Source organism: Lemur catta, chromosome 5 (assembly GCF_020740605.2).
Source record: "Lemur catta isolate mLemCat1 chromosome 5, mLemCat1.pri, whole genome shotgun sequence".
In the NCBI taxonomy this organism is placed as follows: Eukaryota; Metazoa; Chordata; class Mammalia; order Primates; family Lemuridae; genus Lemur; species Lemur catta.
The window spans coordinates 24,998,203-25,009,472 of NC_059132.1; positions in this window are offsets into that span (position 1 = coordinate 24,998,203).

The following is an 11,270-nucleotide window of genomic DNA, read 5'->3' on the forward strand; positions in this document are numbered from 1 at the left end:
TAGCAGTACTGGGACTTGGTTACTCAATTTAATTTACACTAACAACCAATTATAAGTTGCAAATGTGTTTTAATGGCACCTGGGTAATTCCTTCAGCTAAATTTAGTCATTTCTGTTCCTAAACATTTTTATCATCACTTTAGAATATTTTTTTTTCCATTTGGTATGCATTTGTTCTATTTTTGTTATAATTAAATAAACATAGATAAAATTGTTCTTGTTGGATGTTTTCTGTTTGGGAGATAGAAATAAGCCAAATGAGTATTGTTCATGAAAGGTTGTTTTCCATTACACATACAGATATTTATTTTTACCTAATAACCTCCAGCATTGTGCAGATCCTATTAGCTTGCGTGAGACTTAAAAATGTGTCAACAAAGATGTACATGAATTCTAACGCCATTTCCAAACTCTTTACGCATGTGTACATGTGACTTACGGACACCACAAAATGGTAGAGCTCTTCCAGATTTGGTCAAATGGCTGTCTTGAAAACTGTGGAATCTGCATGTGGAATTTATTGAATTCACAATGAATGAATATCCCTACTTGTGATGTAACTGCTTGGTGAGTGCCCACTTACAGATAGAGAAGAACTTTCTAGAACAGTATCAGGACCACCAGAGTTAGTTGGGATCATGGTAAAAGACAGATCTACAAGGCACAAAATAGATGGATAATGAGAAATAGCCACAAACCCCAATACACTTTTTCCTCGATCTGTATCATTTATGCAAATTGAGATCTTTTTATTTAAAACTGTGTGGAAATTGTGTATGGAAATCTGTTCTAAGCTTCCAACTTCTTCCTTTACTAAACCTGTATTTGTTTCTTAAAGGTTGTTAATGTAAGACATTTCATCATCCTGTGCTTATTGTACGTAACATTTCCTCTCCCAATAAAAATTTGGTTTTCATATTTTATATTCCTTATTACTATACACAATGCCATTTTGATGTCGTTAAAGAGAAAAACTTGAATTTCTTGGTGATAGTAAGTAAATACTATTTTACTTTACATCTGAACTAAAGAAACATTTGGTTGTCTACACATTTACCATGAAGGAGAAATGTATACAACAATTTGACCCATTTTACCTTGTCTCATTTTAATAGCACCTTTGTGACTAAACTGGGTTTTGATCATAGGCCTTATTCTTGCAGAAAAATTGGTTGGGGGGAACCCCTGGGTTAAAGCAGTGGGATGATTATCAAGCATAGTTAAGTGTCTTCAGGATATCCCTATACCTCTGATTCCTTCCCCAGTCTTGTCTTTGAATGGCTAAACCTGGGCAATTCTTTTAATCTTCTTCCTCTTCTTCCTCAGTGCTGGCATGGGAAGCCAGGAGTTTAGGTTGTTTACAGATCCACAGCACAGCACAATTTGGGCTGGGAAATATGGGTATCTCTTATTTAGAAAAGTACCCAATTGCAGATAAACATGCCTAACTACAAATGCCCGTATCTGCTCATTTATAACTCTTCAAACCACTGATGAGATCTACAGACTAAACAAAGCCCTGCCTCACTGTCAGTAATTCATGTCCTTCTCCAAGCTGTCAAAGTGAAATTCTCCAAGTTCAAAACCGCAAGTATTTTCTAATAGGTCTCATTGCCTTGTTTGTTCGTATTATAAATTAGAGGTAATGACATTTGTTGTAAGAATAGTCTCTTTTCAAAGTGTGTTGGAATGTCAATGTGTTTGAAATGTCACTCAAACTCTTCTGTGCTTTGGAGAAAGCTACTCTAGTACTCTAGCTATTTGCGAATAAAAACTAGTTTCACCACAAATAGACTGAAATAGATTTAGTCCCAACTTTTGAGGAGCTAAATTATCAAATTTAGAAAGACAAGAGCAGTGTTTCCCTACATGTGTGTGTTAGAACCCAAGCCTTTTAGATATTCTGACAAAAGTTGTTCAAATAAGTTTGTGAAACACATGCCATGTCCCCACCTTGGAGAGTGTCCACGTCCATCATCAATGCAATGCCTAAAAGTCTTACAGTAAAGAAACATGTTCAACTTTGTTTATCTCAGAGCTTCCCAATCTAATTTAGTGTGAGATCCTCCTTTTTTGTTTTGACATAATGTCTACTAACATCCCACAGGATACACTTTGGAAATTCTAATACAATTATAGCTGGTGGCTTTGGTTTTAAAAGTGTTGACTTCACATATGGTTTTCTGCATTGGGCACCTTAAATCCTTTACTGAAAGAAAGCAGTGGCTGAATAAACTGTTTTCTGCATTAAGCATCTCGAAAGATTGAAGAACAGAAACTTAAAATTTCTATAAAGTACCATTGGCTATTACACTGGCTTTTTGATGAAAGTTGATATTGCACCCAAGAATTCAAGTAGGCAAATGTGCTAAATACACACACAAGTATATTTTTCACCATGTCATACAGCTGTTGGTAGGATTATTCCTGAGCCAAAAGTATGAGCTGCTTTTCAAAGTTGTAGTTTGGAACTGATTTTGAAATAAATTTCTGGTGATTCTATGAACTACTTGCAAGATTTTAAAGTAGTATAATTTTGATGTGGGCAGAGTAATTCTGAAAATTTTTTGTTGTACATTTTGGAACAGATTCTGCTGAGGCTCAATGCTTTTTAGCTTTCTGAATCATCTTAATAACTTTTTAGGATTTAAGAGAAATTCCAAAGGCATCACAATGAAAATACTTATCTATAAACAAATGTAGAAGGAGTTACCTTTTATTTAATTCTACTTGATGGAAAATTCCACCTCCTCTTGGCAGATTTACCCTTTATCTCTACGTTCTGCTTTCTGACTGCCTGATCTGACATTACATCTCTTCTTTGTGATGAGTTTAACATATATGAAGCTTAGTAAAATTTTCTCTAAGTAATGAATGTTTGTAGGAAAAGGGAGGAAATAGGAGAGGGCGGCTTTGCTATACCCTTAGATCTCTGGCTCCTTCTCTGAAACCACTTGAGGGAAATAAATGTTTTATTTCTAACAATGACGAACGGCATCTTAATATGTATTCTTTTTCATAGGAAGATCTTTAGAAAGCCAACTTTTTGCCTGTGTTCCCTGGGTCTTTATGGAGGCTGACAACCCCTCCAGGAGAAGGTCTTCTCTTTTAAGCTGTATGTAATTACACAGGTTATAGTCACCAGAAATGTGTAGAGTGACTGTCCTGCTCCTCGTTTGCCTAGGACTGAGAGGCAGGGGGTTCCTGGACGTTGGAATTTTAGTGCTAAAATCAGGAAACTCCTGGCAAGCTGGGATAAGTTGGTCACCCTAATGAATAAAATGAATATTGAATTATCCAGAAGGCTGACTTAGACAGATTGTGCTATCCAGATGCAAAGTTTGAAATTCCTATGCCTTACTCTTTTTTTTTTTTTTCTTTCTCTTTTTTCCCCATTTGACTGGTGAGGACTATGCCTTACTCTCGAAAGCAGATTAGAGCTGAACTTGTGTCAGACTACTGCGAAGACACGAGGTAAGATACAGGGAGTGGGGGGACTCTAAGAGAAGCAGAGACATGTGACTGATAAAGGGGGTGCTTTTATCAGACAGCTTCACATTTACTTGCAAGACTAAAAGAAAAATAAAAAAAACTTTACCTTCTGGTGACATTTCACTTTACAAACCAGGGAGAGAATGCATTTTTGTTAACATAGAGTTTTGTTTTAAATTTTCTTACCATTTTCCCAACCATGATAGAGGAATATGGCCTAGAGTCATTAGTGCCACACAAAGCTGGGCTGCTTTGGCACAGTTAAGGTCCCAGCTCTATTTTTAGGTATCTCTGAGACACCATCTATGGCAGTGTTTTTCAAATGTGGCCAATGCACCACTTCCAACAAAATGACCCCGGGTGCTTGTTAAAAATGCAGCCATTCCTCAGACATATACAATCAGAACCTCTTGGGCTGGAGCCTGGGAATATACATTTCGATAAGCTCCTCAGGTGATTCTTATGCACACCTACCACTGACACCATATACTGGGTTTTGTTTTGTTTTGTTTTGTTTTTGACACTATGTAACGTTTGCAAGACTTATTTTCAATTTTTATTTGTTACAAAAACAATATAACCACACTCAAGTGTATTTTCAGAGGAGAAAAAAAAGGCTTTAATTCATCCAATAATTATTTTTATTTTTTGATGTTCTTGCTAGTGTTTGTCCATATACACATACATTTTGCACGTGATCATAATCACAACATACACGATTTTGCATTTTCTCAGTATTTTATCATGAACTGTTCATCATACTCTGCCTTCACAAATGATCACATTTCATGTTTGTATAACATTGCTTCAGGCAGATATGCCATAATTCATCATATGAAAGGGCCGGGATTGTAGTTTCTTCCAAATTGGTTTCAGTAATTTGTCCTAGTAAATTTCAGTGATGAGATCTCAGGGTGACCTCTCTTACTGACAGACCAAAAGGAGGAGTTTTCTCTAAGCAGCCATTATTCCAGCAACATGAAGGATTTTGATGTCAGAATTGTGCGGTGGTCATTTTAGATCTGTGCACTAAATAGCTAGGGCGGTGGACGCATCCCAGGAGGACTCTGGATCACAATATGAAGGATGTGGAATGGAGCAAGTGGGGAGAAGAGTGCTGCATGGTGTCCCTCCCTGCCAGTGGGGGGCAGCATACACAGTAGTTCTCCTCTCTGGACAGTCCTTGCTTTGCGATTTCCCCTGCCTAATTGCTATGCGCACTTCAGGTCTCAGCGTAGAGATATCTGTCAGTTGTCTCTCAATGGCTGCTCTCCTTTTCTTTTTTGGTAATAGAACCCTAAACTTTTAGCTATATACATGGCCATTCTACAGAAAGACTTTGGGTCATCTCTTGAAGCAAGGTGTGGCCAAGTACCTAAGTTTTGGAATATAACCTATCAATGGACATTTCATGTGCAACTTCAAGAAAATATCCTTAAAGAGAGAGGTTATGCTCTTCTTTGCCCCTTTGTCCTTCCTACTGGCAGGAATGTTGAAGAGAAGGCTGGAATCTGAGCAACCATTTTGGACCACACAGGCTTTATGCTGAAGAAAGTAGAAAAACAAGAAAGGAGCACCATACTGGTTTACTTTCCTCAAGACTTTTATATAGGAGAAAAATAAATCTCTATCTAGCTTAATCCACTATAATTTTGTGTTCTCTGTCACATGCAGCTGAACTAAATTCTAACTAATCCAGAACTCTTCCCCTCCAGAAAGTGTTCTCAAACCCTCAAAGACTAAGTTAATTGTTCCTGCTTTATGTGCCCATAGCACCTGTTTATAACTCCTGATAGACTCTAAACTCCTTGGGGGGCCAACCAGGACCAATGTCTTCTCCTAGAAACTAGAAAAATAAATATATGTTGGCCAACAAAAGAATAGCTGCAGCCCTGCATTCTGAACCTCACTGACTAATGGAATTCACAGCCTGGCTGACAAGCAGTGCTTCTCGTGTCTGATTGCCCATATGAATTAAGAAGGAAACTTAAAAAATTTAAAAAAAGCAACACCCTGGACTTCTAAAATTTGAATATTTAAGGATGGGACCTGGGAGTCTATATCTTTTAAAGACTTCCTGGGTGATTTTGAAAAAGGCGTTTGGAGGTATAGGACAGCATCAGGAATTTCCTCCAGCTAGCGTCCTATTTTCTTTTCCTCTCTCTTCTCTATGTCACTTTAAGAGTCAATGGTTCAATTCCTTTCCAAGTTCAAGCTTGAGGCAATTGCTGAACTCTCTTTGAGAGTGGTTCCGAACTCATAGATAAAAGGATGGAGACAGATTGAACAGGGGGAGGTTCAGCAACCCTCACAGGAGGGTTTTTACACTAATAAAAATATAAGCATACAAAGAATTTCATTTTTTCAAAGCACTCATTATCATCTATAATTATCTTGTTTGTTTCCTCATTTACTTTTTCTCTCACCAATCCCCACTGCTAGAAACTGCAAGAGAATAGGGACATATATTTCTCACTTGATGCATTAGTCCCAACACTTATCACTGTGCCTACAGTGTATTGCACACTCAATAAGTGTTTGTTGAATTAATTAATAGAAGCTACACTTTATTGATCACCTACTATGTGCCACTGTATCTGATAGTTTATGTGATTATATAACTCAGTCTTCATAACAAGCTTGTAAATAAGTGTCACGATCTTTAGTTAACCAATGAAAAAACTGAAGATTCCAAGAGGTGAAGTGACTTATCCAAGGACACCCAGAAAATGCTGGAAGAGTTAAGAACTGAACTCAAGTCTGTCTGCCTTCAAACTCAGCCCTGTTTCTGCTCCACCCTGTCGTCCTTGCTGACAAACTCCTTATTCCTCGCTGGAGTGCGATCCACCTCAGATCCACTGCAACTCTCAGATTAAGTTCTTTCTTCCACAGATATAGACACCCCAACTGGATCCTGAGCTAGCTTAGAATGGAAGAAAACCAAAAAATATCTGCAACATTGAAGGGGCCACCAACACATCCCTAATTTTGTCACTACCTGCCAGAGCACAATGGAGGGACTGAGCTACATTTTCCCTCTGCTTGTGAGAACCACCTCCCACCTCTACTTGTTCCTTTGGGGGATCCTTTAGTTCTGGTGTGGCTAGTCACACCAGTGCCCCTGGTCACTGTGACTGGTGCAGGGTTGGGTGACCCACCCAGCAGGCCAGTCAGAGCCTTCACAAAAATCTGTACAAGGATTTTTCTAAGCGGACAGGCTGGGGCAACGTTGCTTTCTTCATGGGAAACGATTCTGTAAGAGTGTGAGTTTGGAGCTGCCCATGGCCGTGCTCCTTCTGGTTTGGGTAAAGCCCATCTTTGGTTGGAGCAAAGGATTCCAACACAGAAACCAAGATAGGAAGACAGAGAGAGAACCCTGACACCGTTGGAGTCTTCGGTTCCATTCACCCCAGGGCTTGTCTTCACACCGACACTGGTTCCTGAGCCAGTTAGCTAGTTGGAGGATTTTTTTTGTTGTGGTGGTGGTGGGTTTTTATTTTTTGCAAATTAGTCTGGAAAAACACAGGACCTATAAAAAGTCCCCTCTCGTGGTGTCAGGAGCCAGCCAACATCCTGAATCCCCATGAATGCTTTTCACACTGCAGTGTTTCCCCCGCAGTGAGGCTGCATAGCACACTGTTTAAGAATATCTACCAGCTTTGGGATCAGGCACATCTGAGAAAGACTGCTGGCTCCACCATTTTGGGGGCTGTGTGACATTGAGCTAGTAACATCGCCCCTCTGAACCTCAGTTTTCTTTTCTGTACAATAAGAATAATACTAATAATTGTACATACCTCACAGGATTGCTGTGGAGGATTAATGATTTGCACAGTGTTGGGTGCATACAAATACAAACTTGTCTGCCATTGTTATTATTATTAATAGCAGCAGTTGTGCCCAGGTATTTCCCTCTTGTGTTATTAGCAACAGCTCAATGCATCTCCTCTTTGCTCTATTTTATACGTCTCTGGGACAGCCATTTGGAATCCTCCAAATTGCTAGAACAAGTCCAACTTTGAAAACATGATTGGGAGGGAAATAAGTGTGTCCAGCCCCAGTGTTTAGCTTCTCTCTCTCCTCGAGATGTGATGGAACAGTTAGTTGTTAGGAAGATACTGGCCACTACCACCTCCTCACATTTGTACAAAGCCTTTCAGACCACTTTGCTTTCTCCTCTGAGCTTCATGGAAAACATAAGTGAAAGGTGAAGAAACTGAGGCCCGGCCAGGAGCAATCAACTCATCCAACATCAAACAGCTCCTCTTTGACGGAACAGCAGAACCCAGGGGTGCCAGAGAAGAGCGCGGTAACCCCACCTGGCTCCAGCCTGGGGGTGTCTCACACGCTCACGTGATGGCGCCAGCCCAGCGTGCTGATGAATCCAGAATCACATCTCACTTGCAAAGCATCTTACTCAGAAGGCACCAGGTCCAAGCAGGGAACTCTGGGTAGCCAGGTAGAAGCAACTTGAGCACAGGCCCTGTGCTCCTGATGCCCGAGTCTTGGGCAGGACCACACCTTGCAACAAATGGGCAGAGGATGGAGGAGACCCTGAAGTAGATAAAGATGCTGAATATGAACAAGGATGATAAGAGAGGGGACCGATTCAGGACACTGAATTCTGCTGCCCTGAGAGGAGCCCCGGAGTCAGCCTTTGGAATACCCTGGCCTTGTTTAGTGCATCAAGCCTGGCTGTAGCAAAAGCCCAGGGATCCACTGACTCCATCAGAAACAAGTCTGAACAAGCCGGGCACTGTCCATCCGATGCCCAGGCGTTCCGACGGCTCAGCTCTGGCCACCAGCCAAGTGTAAATCGAGAGCTCCGAGTCATCCATCATGCTTTAGCCACGCGTGAGGTTAATGCCCTGTCTTTTAAAAGCACACAAAGGGCCTTTTGAGTAGGAAAGTCCCTCCAAATCCTGCTGAAACACACAGCCCACATTCGGATCATCTTTCTGAACAGTGTCTTGGTTTGGAAGGCACAGCTGTTGCTGAGATCTCTGAATACAGTCTGCTGTTCTCCGTGGAAGCTACAGTAGATTAGTGTGGTTAAGTAGAGATGCAGTAACGCCCTCCAGACTGCCCCTTCCTCCAAGTAGCCAAGCCACTAGAGCCAGAGGCTGGTTTTTGCCAGAGAATCCTTATTTGCCTGACAGTGGGCCAAGCTGAGTGTTGGTTTGACCTTAACACATGACCTTGGGACTGTCATCATCCCTCCGAGGGCCTTTCCACTGAGTCAAGTCAGGAATGGGCTTCAGTTCACCCTGGAAAGTCCACTAAGGAAGGTGCACTTAGCACTTCTGCTTTCTGGGAGGCTAATGATTAAAAGTGGCCTTCTGCAAACCAACCCCGAGAAGAGAATACCATGAAACATGAGACGTGGACCAAAGACAAAGCCAGGATTAGGTTTACGCCTGAAACAGCTGTGCCTTTCGAATTGTTTCAGGTTGAAGAAGTTGAAACAACAGCTGCAGGTTTATCCTTGTCCTTGGGATGGGAGGTCATGGGTGCAAATACAATTGAGACACAACTGTCATGGCCATTTTCTCCTTCAGTAAATCTCCAGTTAAGTCTTGGGTCCTGCAAAGTGAGTTTAGTGATCTCGTGCAACCTAACCAGAAAATGAACATGTGGAGTTAGGTAGCCCCAACCATGATAACTTTCCAAATTCAGATTAATATTTTTGCTTAAAGATGCCCCAGACTCATAGAGTTGTATGAGATCTTTAAGTTACCTGGTCTACATAGACATACGGGAACTTCACGGCCCTTCCGTGTTATTCCTTATTCTCATGTCCATGCAGACACTGTTAGCCACAGAGTTGTCACCTCCTAGCAGACATTCCTTGTCATCACAAAGGTGGTCCAGGCAGTCCCTAGCAATGATACAGAGTTAGCACTCAAGGTAAAAGTTACTGGCCATCCCACACCTAGGCCAACCCTTGCATTTTACATATGGAAAGCTGAGGGCCAGAGATGGGAAGAACTTGGTCAATCTTACGCAGTGAATCAATGCATTTGTGGGAAGCTGGATAAAGGGCCTAGAACCCTTATAAATGTCAAGTAAAGACCAAATTACTGCTTACTTTACCTATTGTGCTGTATTTGTTCTCTCTTTCTCTTTTCTAGGTTGATTAAATTCTTTGCTTTTTCTAATTTTTTGTTTTTTTCCTTATATAAAAGCAATACTTCTCTATAGGAATAGAAATAAATGATTCTGATTCAAGCAAAAGAGAAAGAAAGAAAAAGAAATACAAATGAATGAAACCAGAAAACCCACTGAAAAGCTCCACCCACACACAAAACCATTGTTAAGCTAAGGCCTATAGACCTTTTCTATATATGGGTATAGATATCTATATATCTGTATTTTTATAAATAATTTAAGCTTCCTTCTTAGAGTTTCTGGTTACAACAAATCCTTAATAAAAACACTATTTCTGGGACAGAATGAAGAGAGTTTGGTTAATGGGTACAAACGCAGTTAGACATAAGGAGTAAGTTCCAGTGTTCCATAGCACTGTGGGGTGACTGTAGTTAACAATAATTTATTGTACATTTCAAAAGAGCTAGGAGAGAAGATTTGAAATGCTCCCAACATAAAGAAATGATAACTGTTTGAAGTGATGGATATCTAATTAGTTTGGTTTGATCACTATACACTGTATGCATGTACCAAATTATCACACGTACCCCCAAAACATGTACAATGATTATGTATCAAAAAACACCACATCAGGTCATATCCTCAAAGCGGATCCACACTGTATATATTGTTTTGTGACCTGCTTTGTATAAATGTTCACGAATTACAATGTTTAAATATGCATTTAACTTCTGTTGTTGGACATTTAGACTGTTGCCAAATATTTGCTACTCTAAGTAATATCCAGGCTAAATCTTTGCTCACAAACTTAATTGTTTTCTTAAGAAAATTTCTAGAGGGAATCTGTGTCAAAGAGCAAACACATTTTAAGGACTTTTGACACATATTGACAAATTGCTCCTCAATAAAGCTCAAAGGAAGGGGCCAGCAGTGTATGAAAAATGAAAGTACATTATTTTTAACAGCTTCTTCAATACAAGGTATCATCATTTCTGTTATTCTCTCATTCTCCTGTCTGTATGCTTTGTGTAGCAAGATAGAGTTTAGGATTCTCAAAGGCTAGGAGGTGTAACTGAATACATAACAACAACAATAATAATAACAACAACAGCAATAATGAATTAACATTTGCTGAAAATTTGCTAAGTAGCAGACACAAGCCATTAGCTCACAGGGTTCACATCCTATTTTGTAGAGGAAGCTAAGCAGGGATGAGCAACCTACCTGATGCCACAAAAGGGCAGAGCTCAGGTAAGTCTGATAAAAACCTGCATGCTAACCCCTTTGCTATGCTGTCTCCACATAAGCAGTGCAAATAAATATTCATACATAGGCTGAGTTACCAATTTTTTTTTTCTGGTAGAACAGACATGAGCAACTCAGAAGGAAGCAGCCATAAAAATGGGCTAAAAATGCAATCTGAGTTCTCCCAGTCAGTCCTGACTCGAATAGTCCCAAAGGATTTCAGCAACGTTAAGCTGGGTTTGAGCGTTTGACCTTAGGTAGTATTTTTATTAAGAATTTCTTATGACTGAGAACTCTAAGAAGGAAGCTGGAATGATTCGGTATAAAAATACAGCCATCTAAGATTATCAGTGGCATTTCCTTTTTAGAGTGTTTGGTGCTAATAATAGCCCCAAACTCCTCAACCCAACTTTCCAGTTTTTTAA